Genomic DNA, 17082 nt, shown 5'->3' with positions numbered 1-17082 from the left:
TTATACCCAGTCAGTAACTGAATATAAAATAGGTCTATGCTTTTTTTGAAGCTGAGATGTAAGGAGCAGATATTGAAAGCAATAGAGAAGATGCTGGTTAGTTTTTCGATCACAAAACTTTTGTGTGACCAATAATGTGTAAGCTGAGTACAAAAATACACATTTTATCAATAAATGAGTGGTTACATGCTGACCATGTACACAAGTGACTTGCATTTATATTTATGAGATCATTCAAACGAAACCTGGTCAGTGCATCTACCTTTGTCTTACATGTAAGGTGGCACCACATAACTGCGGGTATGGTGGCGCCATCTGTTGGTAGAGAGACTGATACGTGTGCACCATTTGATGTTGCATAGCACCAGTGTGGTTTGACGCCGAAGAGAAGGTGGTCACACAAGTTATCGTCCACTATCGAATGTGCAGGCGAGTAAGCAGGAACAACGAGGAATGATTCGATTTTGGGCGGCGGAGGGAGTTGGAGGCCGTGAAATGTATCGACGGATAAAGGCTGTGTATGGTGAGTACAGTCTGAGTTGTTCAAGTGTTGTGGAATGGCGCAAACAATTCTTTGAGCAGAGCGAGTCACTAGAAAACGATGCTCGTCCTGGAAAGGCTCATCGTGTCATCACACTGGAATTGGTTGCAGAAGCGAATGCTTTAGTCTTGGACAACATTATCCTCCTGCATGATAATGCCTGCCCACAAACGGCCAATGCGGTGAAGATGACATTGCAGCAGTTTTGGTGGGAAGCACTGGAACATCCTCCATACAGTCCCAACTTTTCATTGTGTGACTTTCATGTGTTTGGATCTCTAAAACTAGCAATTCGTTGACATTGATTCGCAATGGACAATGAAGTGTTTGATTTGGTCCAGGCCTGGATTCAACAGCAGCGTACTAGCTTCTTCAAGGATGAAATTCATACTAGCTTCTTCAAGGATGAAATTGACTAGCTAGTGTCACAATGGGATAAATGTGCCAACAGTTTTGGCGACTGTTTTTGAGTATGTGTACTGTGTATAACTACATTTTTGAGTTAATAAAAACGTTACCATTACTTTGCACTAGTGACCGGGGTTCATTTGAATGCCCGTTATACCTTGAGCTTAATAGAGATTTTAAAATTGATGTGAATGGTTTAGTATCCCACAGATGCTTCACTAGTTTGTTAAGTGAGTGCCTCAAGAGAGCAGCTGCATTGTGATCAATCATTATTCCCACTCAACAAGGATTCGAAATTAAGTAAATGTCCCAAAAAGTTTGGGTACCAAAATAACATCAGAAGTGAAACCATGTTTGTTGTGAATGTTAGAACAGCAGCCCACTTGTAAAACAAGAAATGCAGGCAGGCCCATCTAGTAAGACTGTATACAAAAATTGACTAAAGATTTGATAGACATTAAACAGACCATTGCTGGCATATACTTTTTTCGTAACAGGCCAGAGGCTCTGCCCATTGAAGTCTGAAACTGCAGTGGCCTCTAACAGTGTGAGGTATCCACAGATTGCCTTGTTCTGCCAAAATAGTTGTTGGTGGCCATACCAAGATCAGCATATGTTGGAGTTTGAATGATTCTATTTCTCTGTTGCTTTCAGATGAGGATACCAAAAAGCAGACAACTTCTGATTGTACAATGGAGCTAACAGCAGACATTTTCTAAAAAAAAAAAAAAAAAAAAAAAAAAAATATTATCACCATTGCCCACTTATTAGACCTTGCTGTGTTAATGAATGCAAATTCAATAACTCACATATACTAATGACCATAATATTTTATTTGCCTGTGTGCTGTTGATTGCGTCTTTCGTATGATAACTGGTTATAATTTTTCACGCCGCTTTGGACCTTACAGTCAGCATTTTCCATTATTATATTGTGTAGTTTAATTTATTCACACACACAAAAACACAAACCCAGCTTTGTTTTTAAGTCTCTGTGAAAGTGATCAAGTATTTCAATGGATGCAGTTTTTGCTCCTACAGGAGCTAGAGGAAAGTTCATTTGTGAATTTTATGAGAAATGTATACAAATTTTCACCTTCTCTTGTTTTCAAATTTGTTAACGACAATTTCGTAAGGCAACAGCTGTGTTTTGAGGTAATGACTGAAGTGCTTTAGTTAGTGAAATAGTTTCCTACAGGAGATTTGAGCACAACCGCATAGCAGAATAAAAGCGATAGGATCTGAAATTTTTAGATTCACACCAATTTACATGGGACCAAAACACATACTAGTATGTACTCCTCATTGATGTGCAAAACATTTGATATAATGAGCGTGACTGAAAGAGATGTGCCTTCTCGGCACTCAGCTTACGGCCACACTCTAAAAACACAAAGAAACACACACTATATAATTTCTTGCATTGCAGACCTGGGGAAGGCATTGATCTCCATGAGATTGTGAGAGTACAGAAATTCTACTGAATTAAATTTGGGCATTTTCTGATAAATATTAGAGATGCAAAATTTCCTGTACCCTCATCTGTGAATGAGCAAGCTTGTGTATACTAATTTTCTTCTTCTTCTTCTTCTTCTTCGTTTCACCCAACTTTGGGGTACGTTGAATCAATCACTTCTGTGTGTTCTGTGCCTTTCTTTTCGCCCAGTACTGTTTCATTCTTTCTGATCTTGCTTTTCTTTCCTCATCAGAGATGACAATCGTTCTTTTCTTTCTATTTTGTAGCTGGAATCCCTCTTTTCTGTCTTTGCTTATCATTTTTGCGGTCCTGTCTGTGAGCATTTTTTCTGTGATGTGTAGTTCTCTTAAGTCTTTCTCTGTTTGGATAAACCAATTTGGTTTGGATTTTTTATTCCTGAAGTAGTCAAACATTCTTTTTGTAAGTCTATTTGGGTTCATTCTGAGAATGTGCCCATAAAACTCAATTCTTCTTTTCCTCATTGTATCCGAAAGTTTTTCTGTGGTTTTGTAGAGTGTTTCATTTTTGGTATGAATTAGTTTGTCGTTATGAAATTTGGGGCCTAAAATTTTTCTCAATATTTTTCTTTCTTTGATCTCTAGCCTTTCAATTGGGCCATGGTTAGTGATAGATAATGTCTCAGCTGCATATAGTGCTTCTGGTTTAATGACAGTGTTGTAATGTTTTATTTTTGAATTCCATGAGAGGGACTTTTTATTATAAGTATTTTTAGTAAGCTGAAAGGCTAGTTCAACTTTGTTTCTTCTTAATTCTATTGCTTTTTTCTCAAGGGCGTTCCAGCTAATCCATTCACCAAGATATTTGAATTCTTTAACAATTTCGATCTTTTGGTCTCTTACTTTAAGATATTTCATTGGCTTTTTTATATTTGTGATTATTTTGGTTTTTTCAAAAGAAATTTTAAGGCCTATTTTCTCTGCTTGTTTCTGTAATTCGAGGATCTGTTCTTTGGCTTCTTCCCATGTTTCAGCTAGTAGGGCCATATCATCTGCAAATGCTAGGCAATTAACCTTGATGCCTTTGTTTTTTGTTCCTAGTCGGATTCCACTATTGATTTTCTTGTTCCATTCTCTTACTATTTTTTCTAGGGCACAGTTAAATAACAATGGAGAGAGTCCATCACCTTGTCGTACTCCAATTTTTATCTCAAATAGGTCTGAGAGTTCTCCCATAAATTTAATTTTGGAGTATGTGTTGGTGATGGTTTCTCTAATTAGGTTTGTAGTTTTATTGTCTAGGTTCAATTCTTTTAATATGGAGATTAGAGATAATTAAATGGGACAAACTCTTTTTAATATGTAGATGATCCCCTGTATCTGTTTGAAATAACTGTTTTCATATTTTTTTACTTTTTGTGTTGCTTCCTCATTGTGTGACGTATGATGGATGGAGCTCGACATTAGAAATCGCTACATCACAACAGGTGCTGGGTGGAGCTACCAATGCTGTATGGAACGGCAAGGAGTACCTCAGAGTACTACGTCCCGATGTACTTCAATGAACATGCAAGATAGCAGTATTATTGAAAAATAAATGAAGCAGAGTTTTATGAAACTTTGTTATGAGCTTAGCTATTGCTCAGACCAGTTGTTTGTATTTAAATATAGTAATAAAATTTTCTTCACCATGGTTGTCATGTGAAATGCATTTATCGGTCCTTGAGTCAAAATAATGAATATTGTTTTTCAATATGTTTCTTCTCCTTTCTGAATTTACACAACCAACAACCATGTGATATCCATCAAAGTCGAAGTACTTTACCATCAGCTCATAGGACTGTTTTTCATAAACAGAACACTAAAAACACAGAAGTGTCACAGCCTCCCAACAGACCATTTTCCATGGAAGTTAGAAGAAGTTAAATTGTGCCTATCTGCAACTCGAAATGTTTTCTTTATGGTAAGCAGCAGTCCGTCTTCCTACATTGATGATATTCATACATGAAGTTTCTTCTGTTTCTCAATATCGTTGAACTTTATTTGTATAAAACAAATATCTGTTTTGAATAGTAGCTAAACTTGTACTAACTTAACTGTTACAAGCTTCCTTTCATTTATTCTTCAAGAAGCCTGTTATCTTGCATGTTCATTGAAATACATAGGGATGTAGTACTCTGAGGTACTCCTTGCCACTCCGTACAGCATTGGTAGCTCCAACCAGAACCTGTTGTGACGTAGCAATTTCTGATGTCGAACTCCATCTGCTGCACACCACCTAGTAAGTATGTGAAATAAAAAAATAGAAATGTAGAACAATTATGTTTGAATGTACATGGTGAATCACCTAAAACTTGCACCACAAATATTATAGAAATGGAAAGTGCTATTGATATGCAGTTTTCATAGAATAGATTGGTAGTTAGGGCTTCTTACTGTTAGCCAGTCAATAGAGGATGATAATACTTAGAAAGCGTATTTCTGTGCAGATATACACTTTTTTAAATGGAACAATGCCTACTGACATTACAAAACTAAAAATGGGGTAAATTAGAATGTTGGTGATGTTTGTTGCAGGGTTCCAGTGTGAGTCACTTACAAGATATTGTATTTTTAAAAGTTGACGCACCGTCACTTGTACAATATCTGTGGTAGCACACACTAAAGAACAACACAAGCGCATACACTATTTATGTGCATTCTGATCAGTAAGAAGACAGTTTGCGATCACAGGTTGTGTGTTGAAAATGACTACCAGCAGTGGCAATAGATGTTTCCAGTCTGGTATGGAACTACTGCTGCCCACGTGCTAGCATTTCAGAGGAGATGTCTGAGTGGGCTGCAGTAGTATGTCATTGTGTGTAGTTGGTATGTCCTTGTAGACTGTGTCTTTCAGCTTTTCCCACAGAAAAAAGTCAGAAAAAAAGTGGTGAACAGGCCAACTGAGGTTCAAGTCCTTTGTGTGCAATCCAACAATTTGGAAGCAATTTGTGAAGACATGGTGTAATACTTTGTGCGTTATGGGCTTGGCAATAATCGCGTTGGTACCACAGGTTTCTCCTAGTCTGCAGAAGAACATCTTCTGGCATCCACGGAAGATGGTCTCTTAGGAGGGTGTGATATATGCATATGTTTATCAAAAACAGGCATATTGGCTAATGGTTCACTATCCCACACCATGCTTTTACATTCCATGGATGCTGATGTTCCACCTGGCGAAGCCAGTGGAGATTGTCAGCAGACCAGTAATGCATGTTTCAACAATTTACCTGGCCATGATTGGTAAATGTGGCTTCATCACTAAACAAGATACATCTGGAGTATCCTGCCTTAATTCCCATATACAGAAGTTACCACGATTCTCATAATTTTTTCTGTACAGCTCTTGATGGAGAGATGTGATAGGGACATGGAATCTATGTCGATGGTGAGTGTGTACAGTTGTCTGACTTGTGCCACTTCCTTGTATGACTGTGCCGTAGCTAATGTACAGATCAACTGCAACAGCAGCAGTAACATTAATTTCCACCTCTTCTGTTGCATCCATTTCATTCCGTTGTGTTGTCTAGGTGTCACAGTATCACTTCCATGTAAATGATTGAAGAGGCTGATAAATAATTGCTGAGATGGTTGACGTCTGTTGGGATATCTTGCTACATTCATCATATAAGAACAAACTGCATTCTTCTTACACTCTCCATATACCATGAGCATCATCCCCTCATGAACTACTGCTTGGACTGTCACACACTGTCTGGCAAGTCACAGTGCACTCAAGTAACACTCAAGCACAGCACACTGTAAGCAAACATAACAACATCACACCTAACAACTACACAGGTTGAATGACACAAACAAGTGCCTGTGTGGAAACTTTTCAAAATACGATATCTCGCTAATGACTCTCACTAGAATCCTGCATCAAACACCACTGAAATTCTAATTTACCATACTTTTGATTTGTTAATATCAATAGACATTGCTCCATTTAGAAAAGTGTATGTTTACAGAAAAAATACACTAAGTATTATTACAACCTGTCTTCTGGTTAACAATATGAGTCCCTGACTACCAATACATTCTGTGAAAATCACACATGAATAGCACTTTCCATTTCTGCAATATCTGTGATGCAAGTTTTACATGATTTACCCTGTATGTAGGATAGCATTATGGGGCAGTGATCAAGGCTGAGCAATTGTACAACTTAGAAACAATTGAAGAGTTTTGTTATAAAACTAATGATTGGAGTAACAGTTTCCTTTCTAAAGTGAGTTGGCAGATTATTTAAAAGTGACATTGAAGTACCATGATTCAGTGATGTGTCAGATACGTTTATGAGATTCACAGTGACAGCAAGTGAGCAATGATCAGAAATTCAGCAATGTTGAGAAACAGAAGAATCATGTTTTCCAGTAAAAGTCAAAAGATTAGAAAATACTAAATAATTGTGATTGAAGGGGAATTTCACCATTGAAAATGTTCAAAAGCAAAACTGCAGTAATTGGAGAAATGAAAATAAGAAAAGGTGATCTTTGACTTTGAAGATATTACATCATTGTTGGTTTTGTAAATTTGGAATGGAGAAGAAACACATTAAAATCAAATACTCATCATTTTAATTTTGAGTCCAAAACTCAGAATCACCTTTCACAATGAAGTCACGAATGATAAATGCTAAAAAATGCTTCAGTTCTGTTGAATCCAACATGATGTGCAAATTGCCAAGTGAGTTTCGAAGATTGAAACATAACTGCAAGTTGCTACTTGTATGTATGGTTCTAATCTTTCTTGGTGTGTTTTTGCAGATTTTACAAAATTAATGTAGTTAGCAATTTTTATTAAGCGGTTTATGTTCTGAAAATGGCAGATCATGGGAATCACCACCACTTATTATGCTCTTCCAAGGCCTTCAACTCCAATGACATTTGCATTCTGTAAGAAATATAAATACTTCATTTCCTGGTACTTCCTCACAGGCAGCTAAGATACTTTGTCACACACAGCTTAGGTGACACTCTGAAGGTCTTCTTGGGGAAGAGTCAGACCAGTTTTCTCTCAATGAATGTTTGTTTATGTCCATACATTTTCCAGGGGTTGAAATCTGATGCAGGAGGAGGACAGCAGAAAAGAGTAATCTCAGTCTATTCTGCAAACCATTGCTGACATGTGTATTGGAGATTACCTTGCTAGAAAGAGATTACTGCTTCAGGACATAGTTGCCATATTCATATCATCATGATGTTACCCATAATATGAATTTACTGGGCAACATCAAGCTGACACACTTATCCGGTAAGGCCTTCCTTATCCACAAAAAGAAATCAAACTTCACAGCGCCACATAATCACTGCAGAAGATTTGTGGATGCATCTGGGTTAGAAATAGACACCTTGTGACTTACATATACATGTTGGGCCATGATAAACTGCAGAAAATACCAATTCATCAGAAAATATAACATTTTGCAAGTTCAAATGGTACTGTCCTTGGTGAACATTAGCCATTAGAGTCAATGTTCGTCATGGAGCCTCCACTTGTCAACCAATTCGTAGGCCAGCCTTCTGGAGCTGGTACCAAACTGTAGCCATCAACCAGGGAAGCAGACACAGTAGAGTATTCTATTTTCTCTGAGCTGAAAAACACATTTTGCCACCATGTTTTCACTACACTGAAACACACCAACATCCAGTTCCTGTAATCCTACTTTTTACCAGTTTTCCAATACCAACATATCCACTATTGCACAGTGGGGTGGGCCAAAAAAATTTAAGTTCTTTTTTTTTTTTTTAATTTTTAGTACTGTGGAAAAGATAAGAGCTAGGGAAATGGGGAAAAAAAGAAATCAAATCGGTTCATATTTTCAGATTGTGCATGCCCTCTAAAGTTTGCATAAATTAGAATAAATTCACATATTTACAAAAAATTTTTTATATTTTTTAACTTGCCACTATCCAAATGTAATAGCTTAAATTGCTGTATATTAGAACCACAGAAAATACAGTTAAAATATTATTTGAATTTATCAACTTCTGTAGGTCAAGCATTGCCTTCAAGGTGCATGGAGAAAATTAGACGCTAAATTAAAGCCAGAGTTGCGAATAAAGTAGATGTTTATTCAGTAGTTGACCGGTTTCAGATTAATACTCACTTTCGAATCAGCCAAGGCTTGCAAAGGTAAATGAACATTCAAAATAACATTAAACGTTGCTGATACATATATCATTTAATTGTTATTTAGGACATACATTTAACTTTGCAAGCCTTGGTTGGTTCTTACGGGTCATCTACTGAATGATCATCTATTTTATTCGCAACTCTGGCTGTCGTTTTGCATCGTAATTATAGGATAGGTGTTTTCCCTCAACATCCAGCATACTGGACATATGGAAAAAATTTAAGTTAATAAAGACAGATCACAGTTAAAAGATAAAACTATTAACAGCCTACATGTTTTCTCCTCATTTATTTTACTTATGTAAGTTAAAATATTTCAAAACAGTTCATTTTTGGAAACTCAATAGTGTTGCTAAGCAATACTTGTCTTTATTTTAAGTGCTGAAAGAGAACTTAGTTTTTTTTTTTTTTTTTTTTTTTTTTTTTTTTTTTTTTTTTTTTTTTTTTTTTTTGGTAAGAGAAAAATCTAGGGAAAAAATGTAGAACCTCTCCATTTTATTAGTTATTCCCAGCTGAAAGTACTCAGAAATCTGATTTCATGTTAGAGTTATGCATGACCAGTCTTGACATCAGTGTCATTCTAATGAAGCCACCTGTAGACACACTTCTGCAAACTTTTCGTGGTGCTTCTGCCATGAACTTCGAATATCGTTCAACTGCCTGTATCTGAACTTTGAATTTCTTGATTATCATATCTGTGATATCACATCTCAATACCACCCCAAAGGTGTCGGACAACTGGCAGTGGAATTGCAAGTTTCCATCTGACACCTATAGTGGTCACTGGAGATCTGGCAGACCCAATGGTGTGCGCCTGTTTAGCCATGCCTCCAGCAGCTCCATACTGTGAGCACCCTTTGCTACCACAATATAGGATGGCCTGCAGTAGCCGGACAACCTATTCACATTTGGAGCGTCTTTTCTACGAGATGTTACGCAGATGCTGCCTAGTCTTGTCTCCAACTCCATCATTGGTTTTTTTTTTTTTTTTTTTTTTTTTTTTTTTTTTTTTTTTTAAAAAAAACATTGAGTCTCGTCTTTGTCGACAGTGAGAGCTCCAACTTATTTCTTGCTGCATTGTTTGTACAGAGTCTTTGTACACTTGGCAAAATACAAGTTAAGTAAATCTTTTGTTTACTGTGTTAACTTATTCGCTAATCATTTCTGCTTGTGTCCAGCTTTCCTATGATGACAGTTGCTGCACCACTCTCTAGCCCACCTCTCCTTAACATTGTGTATGAAGCCATACTCAACAATATCATAATTAGGGTATGAGGCACACTAAATATGTGATTTAATTTTGTCACCACAGAATTCTCTCTACAGTGGAGGGTAGCATGAATGTTCTGATAGTTTGCCTGTCTCGATCTAATTGTCTTGCCTTTAAAATCCACCAAAGACTGAGCTCTCTAATTTGATTGATTCATCAAAGACCATGGTCTCTAATGTGATTTGTTTTATCTTGTGTCATGGTCAGCACCAAATATTCTGGATGGGCAAAACAATTAATGTGTTCAATGACAGGGTCAATAATACCAAGTAAATCTTCTGGCAGGTATCGTGAAGATTGTATTGATTGACACACAAATTTTGGGAGATTTGTAAAGTATTTGTTTGTTTTAAAATGTCATTCCTGTGAGACTCGGCCCTTGAAAGTGTTAATACAAAACCACAGTGGCTTGTATGACTTCACAATAAATAAAAACTGTATCTTGAAGGTGGGGCTGTGGGACTTTCTTTCCTCAAGTACAGTCTGAGAGTTCTGTTTGCTATTATCAACAACTGGGAGAGTGACAGGTGACCAGGATCACATACAGACAAGTCTTCTCAGCATCTTCCCAATTTAATTGCCATGCAAATGTTGAGCAGATATTGTAGATCCCTACTTGGTATATTTCTGTCTATGTGGGGATCTGCCTATCAGTACTCTTGATGACAAGCACCAGACTTTTTCGCAGTCACTTAGTTTATCACCATTTGTTGATCTTCAAAGTTTACAGATCTGTTGGTGTTGATTAATTGTTTAGGTGATGGAACAGATGATGGAATGGCAGCTCATTAAAATGGAGAATGCTAACCACCCATTGTAATGGTTTCTCCAAATTAATTTTGATTCGGCAAATCAAATCTTTTTTTCTATACGTTTCAACTGCCATGTCATCATCCTGTAACAACTAACTTTTCGGGCAGATTATAAGCAGCAATCAAAAAGTTTCCATTCAAAGGCTATTCAGTCCAGAATCAGTGTGCCAATCAGGCAAAATCACTGTGAGCATTGAGCAATCGTCCCACCAATGCACCAGGCTTAAGATACTGGTAAAACACTGTGTCCTGCTGCTTGAACAGGTCTGCAACTGTCTGCTGCACATTCTCATCCAACACGAATCATTGACCATTCAAGGTCTTTTTTTAAGGGAGTGACTGCATGATAATCACATGAGAAGAGAACAGGACTATAGGATGGCTGCTCGAATGTCTCCCACTTGAGTTGGCATAACTTGTGTGTTACGACATTTGTGATATGAGGAAGTGTGCTATTATGAAGCAGCAGGACACCATTCCACAACTGTGGTTTTTGACCGTTATACTGCCCCATACAAATTCTTCATTACCTTATGAATGTCTAATGGAGTTTGTCTCTTGGCAGCCAAGAAAAGAATAACAGTATGGTGGTCCTATTTGGACTCATGTTCTAATAACATTGCCATAGTTCATGACTCCACATTTACCACATGCACACTGGAAAGACACAAATGCACACTAATCCTTGGCCTACATGTTGGTCCTTGTATACCTGCATCAGAGTTGCGCTAATTGTACATATGCTGCAGCAGTGCCCTCAAATGGGTTCTTTTTTGATCGCCCCTTATACCACGCCCAGTCAGATAAGAAATAATAGAAACAACACTATCTTCATAACTTCCAGAAGTAGAAGTAATATGGATGATGTAGGCTGAACCAGGTTCTTGAATTAGAGAGTAATACTATACTTTTGTAATTCTACAAAAACTTTTCAAATGAACTAGGGCTACTACTAATGTATTGTATTTTTTCTTATGCAATTTGAGACCTTTTAGCAATAGTTTGTCAGGTCTAATGCACAATAAATATGTGTGTGAGGTTTGGCTTAGGATTTTCATGGAATTGTGCTAAACTTGACAGCCATTGTGCAAGCAAAAAACTTTGACCAATATAAATCCTTTTTTTCTCCTAATACTTTACCATTTGAATAGCAGTCAGTTATAGGTGTAACATTTACATTGTACCAAGTTAAATAATACGTATAGGCAGTTACCTTCATAAAAATATGATTTATTGAATTTCTGCACACCTAAAGTGCTTTTGCAACTGGAAGATATGAATTGAAATGGTATATATTGTCTCTCTGATTTGCATGTTTTCTACAGTATTACAATTTGAAACAAATTATTTGAACTTTTTCGGCCCACATTTTTTGCACTCTAGAACATTATATTGCGTTCTGACCTCGCATCTTCACTGTTCTGGAGGAAGAGAATTGAGACATTAATATAGTGACTGGGATGAAATTAGGGTAATTCAGGAACCTTATCTTGAATCCTGTACCATAACTGGTTTCTGTAGAATGAATGAACTGCTTATAGACATATGCAGGGTGGTCAGAAACAGTCTGAAAGGCATGTAAAGGTGTAGTAGAGCAGGTTGTGCTGAGAAATAATTGTCAAGAAAAAAATAAATATGTTGCGCCATTCCCAAGTTAATTAGCACTTAAGTTAGCCAATCAGGCTGCTGTGGCCACAGATTCAAGTGACCTGCCTTATACAATTAGTGTTATTGTTCTCATAGTATAAAAGATAGTGTATGAGACCACTCTGCCTTTGTCTCGGGTTTGATCCTTACTATCATCCCATGCCAAATTTTTGTACTGCTCTCTTGTTCAGTTTTAGGAAATCGAACCAAATGAAGATCATGCTTGACAACACCATCTTTGGTGGGCTGCTTAAATTTGCAAGTGCAATTGCCTTATTGTCTAATTTCAGTGCTAATTAACTCGGAAATGGCAAAAGGTATTGTTGGACTGTTCTACTGATATGCCAAGAGCTCAGTTTTTTTGCTTAAGTGGCAAGTTCCTTAACTGCAGCCAAAAGAGCATGAACTTTTGGACAAATGACACATACATACTCTGCACTAAAAGCATTCTGTAGCGTGGTATTTAGCATATGGCAGGAACAGTTTAAACGTGAATAATCATGTAGTGCAGTGACTGTTCGCACTTTGACCACTCGTAAAAGTCATATCTTTCTAAGCAGTCTTGTTGGATACCAAGAGACACAAATAATCTCAATAATCCCCTTCAAATGTTATTGCATGTATTTGGTTCATCTGGAAAGGTTGTAAACAAAACAGGATCTGAGAATTCATCAACAAAATAAGAAACGGTACACATTAGATAATGGTTTCCTCTTGCGCTACATGTCCATGTGTCTGTTGATGCTGAGCATTCACCTCTTCTTATATAAGTTGTTGCCTCAGGCGTAATTATATCTCTTAGGCTTTTCTCACTTTCTGCCACATACCTTTGTGGATATTTTACCACAAGTCACTACAGTTTTAACTGTCAGAACAAGATCCAAAAGACCTTCAACTCTTATAGTTCTGTACAGCCTTAGATCTCTCACACACACACACACACACACACACACACACACACACACACATAGCTACACATTCACAATCACCTGTAATTTTAAGAGAAGGTCGTCTTGCTATACAGTGTCATAGACGGTGGATAGATCCAAGAAACCAGCTATGCTTACGCATTTCTTCTCACATCCATGATCCAACTGAATGGAGGCTATTCATAGACTCCTCCAAGCTTAGTTTGAAAGCTGTGTTACTTCATAATGGGAACCTTCTTTCATCTATTCCTATTGGTCATGCTGTTCACGTGAAGGAGACATATGCAAATATGACAGCTCTCTTGGACTCAATTAAATATCATGAACACAAATGGAAAATCTGTGGTGATCCAAAAATCATTGCCATATTCTTAGGAATGCAACTGGGTTACACAAAGCATTGCTGCTTCTTATGTATGTGGGACTGTAGAGATAGGAAATTGCATTATATTCACCCTAGCGAGAAAAATGTCATTGTCAAGCCTCTTGTGGACCCAAAAGACTTTCTTCTTCCAGCCCTGCATATCAAGCTGGGTTTGATGAAAAACTTTGTCAGAGCTATGAACCGAGATGGATGGGCCTTTAAGTACATAAGAGAGAAATTTTCGAAATTAAGTGATGCAAAAGTTAAAGAAGGCATTTTTGTCGGACCACAAATAAGAGAACTTGTAAAGGATCCTGCATTTGACCAAGTTTTGGAGGGGAAAGGAAAGGAAGCTTGGGAAGCCTTCAAGGGTGTTGTTCATGGATTTTTAGGCAACAAGAGATGACAATACAACCATTTGGTGACAGTGCTCCTGCAAAAATACTGTAACCTTGGATGCAACATGTTCCTTAAGATCCATTTTCTCCACTCCCACCTAGACTTTTTCCCTCCTAGTTGTGGAGCTGTTAGGGATGAACATGGTGAGAGATTCCATCAGAACATTTCTGTTATGGAACAAAGATATCAGGGCCGTTGGAATGAAGTAATGCTTGCAGATTACTGTTAGTCTTTGTGTAAGGATTCTGCAGAACTCCATTTCAAGAGGCAAGTTAAAAGACAACGAAGTCAATAGGCCACCACATGATTCTCTTCAGACACAACCATCTGCAAAGTATTTTTCCAGCAATTTAGAACTCTTAGCATGTAATTACCAGTTAAAAAATCAAATGCACTTTCATTGTTGTTAGCATGTATGTAATTAAAATGTATCCTTTTCTTTCAATCCGTTAATATGTAATACTTCCACCTTGTGTATATCATAGCAACTAGAGCTAATAAAAATTTTTCATTGTCATCTTTGTTTTTCTCGACCCAAAATTAGTAGGAATTGCCTCATGAAGTGCTCGAAACATTCAAAAATTATTTTTTTGTTGCCCAGTGTAATCAACATTCTGTTGCAGTACATAGGAAGTCAGCAACTTCTTTTTCTATAGGCAATATTGAGGCTTCCTTATAATTTGGTATTTTGCTTCCCAGAGAAAGCTTAGGTTGTGGAAGAATAAATACTGTTTATCAAAATAATTAACTCCATTCTACGTGTAGTATACAGCCATTTAGTCATTTCATTGTAATCTTTACTAAAGTAGCGTATTAACTCACCTTTCAGCAGTTACTCTTCAGACTCACTGAATGTAAGTTTCTTCTCCCTGAAAAGTACATTCTTGGTTTGTGAGACTTCCTCATTTTCCCTCCAGTTTTTATTAACAGTATGGCCAACATACAGTATTGCAGTATAGCCAACATATAAATGTATTAGACCTACAACATCTTGAGGAATGTCAGTCAAATTCAGTTATAAAATTATTGTCATTCCGTTACTCCATTTATGTCATTCCATTATCGCAAGTGTGTCATTCCGTTACCACTATAAAATATTGTTTATAATGAATTTTTTTTCTCTGCTGTGAGAAATTTGTATTTGCATGTTTATTTTCAGGATTCTATAAACTTGCATTGACACCAAAAAAGAAATTTCTGGCTTTTTTCGGTAATGGAATGACAGGAGAAACAATAAAAAATAAATCAAGCTAGGGACTTAACTACTAAAATAAAATCAATATAAGCTATCGAAATGGGCTGGCTTACAATACTTGTAAAGTTTTTCAGATATATTCTGTTAATAAATTACTTTACAATGCATCATTATAGTACTTTTGGAAACTAATTTCTTAAAGGGTCTAGAAGCTTAAATTTAAGACAAGTTATAAAGTCATTTGTTCAGTTCCAGCACTTCTTAACATGAAAATGAAGCTTCAAATTTAAAAAAATTGTGTTTTAGCTAACAGAACTGATAATCAGATTTGTAATAAGAATATTTTTAACTTTTAAGCTTTGTGTCCATGTTCTCATGGAACAGCCCAGCAGGCAAGAAGCTCTTCTACCTTGTTACTCATTCGTCTAATATTGTGGTGGAATAAGCGAACCTTACTTCTCTCCGCATTCTTGTGAGGCTCTTCTGTTATAGTGACTTCTTTCACAACAGGGTGCTTGAAACTTCATTCTAACCTATAAAAGGTGTCCCTCTGACACCAGTAACTGCAGGGATCTTGCATTGTGTGATGGTGGACCCCTGTACATTTCCTGCAAGAAGTTCTGCCAACCTATCTTTCCCTCTCCTGTTCAGGTGCAGGCCATGTCTAGTATAATCCCATCTCCCAATTGTAACAACAGGTACTGCACTCATATGAGAAAGCATTTCAGTCAGCAGTAACCTGCTCAACTCAGAGTTAACATGGCTCATAGCAGTATTAACCCAGGGCTGGACATGGCACTGCAGGACCTCCACAAAACTCACATTTTTGTGTGTAGTTGCTACTCCTATTTTATCCAGGTCATCCCTAATGCTGTAATTACTGTTCTTTGCCAGGCTATTTCCTGCTCCACCTACTATAATGACCTGATCCTCTTTGGCAAAACCTTGGCACAATTTTCGTATGCCCTCTGTCACTAGGCTGAGGGTAGCACTTGACTTCACATTACTTGTGACCTGGTACCCTGCTCCTAACTTTTCCTGCATCGTGTGGCATACACCAGTCCTATGGCACCACGCGGGGTAGCTGTGCGGTCTGAGGCACCTTGTCACGGTTTGCGCAGCTCCCCCAGTGTTCGAGTCCTCCCTCGGACATGGGTGTATGTGTTGTCCTTAGCATAAATTAGTTTAAGTTAGTTTAATTAGTGTGTAAGCCTAGGGACCGATGACCTCAACAGTTTGGTCCCATAGAACCTTACCACAAATTTCCTCCCATGGCTACTTCCTAGCAGCAAGACTCTTTTCTTCCTACTCTCTTTTGGTGTCGACTCACACTAAGTTTCTTTGCTAGAAACCTGCTGCATCCCCCTGTAACCTACAGCTGCATGAGGCTCTTCCTCTCCTACTTCAGGTAACTAGCCAAATTTATTCGTTATTGATAGCTCAAATGTATAAGAAGTTGATGAGCTGTTCCCCTTTCGCCCATTGCTTGTTACCTTTACCCAGCCCTAATTCAGCCCGAAGGGCACAAATCTTTGCCTCCTGTTCGCCGATTCTCTTGTCTTTTTTGCAGAGCCTACAATTCCATGGGAGAGCCTTATTGAGTTCTCCATTCAATTCCCACTATAATCACCTCAGTGAAATTCCATCCCATGGTCTACACATAACACTCCCTCTTTGACGATCCTACAGCAACATCCACTCTTATCACACATTGCAAGACAAATTACTATTTGAATTTTCGTTGTATTGTTAAGTCTACTCTGGTTACAGCTGTTCGTGGTATCTAAATGTGTATGAGAGAGAAAAAGACGATGGATGAAACAGGAGAATAATCAGCAGTGAGAGCAGTGGCAAGCAGGATTTAGTTTCATGGAAAAAAATTTGAAAGCTGCAATACCAATGGAAGC

The 17082-nt window shown here is 37.5% G+C and overlaps 1 protein-coding gene across 3 annotated transcripts in view; it reads left to right on the top strand.

The window, feature by feature from the left end:
* LOC124805069 (T-complex protein 11-like protein 1) overlaps positions 1-17082 on the top strand; it is a 140797-nt gene that overhangs the window by 89089 nt on the left and 34626 nt on the right. The window lies entirely within an intron of this gene.

The sequence above is a fragment of the Schistocerca piceifrons genome, chromosome 7 (genome assembly GCF_021461385.2).
Source record: "Schistocerca piceifrons isolate TAMUIC-IGC-003096 chromosome 7, iqSchPice1.1, whole genome shotgun sequence".
Taxonomy (NCBI): Eukaryota; Metazoa; Arthropoda; class Insecta; order Orthoptera; family Acrididae; genus Schistocerca; species Schistocerca piceifrons.
This window is presented reverse-complemented; position numbering and strand designations above follow the sequence as displayed.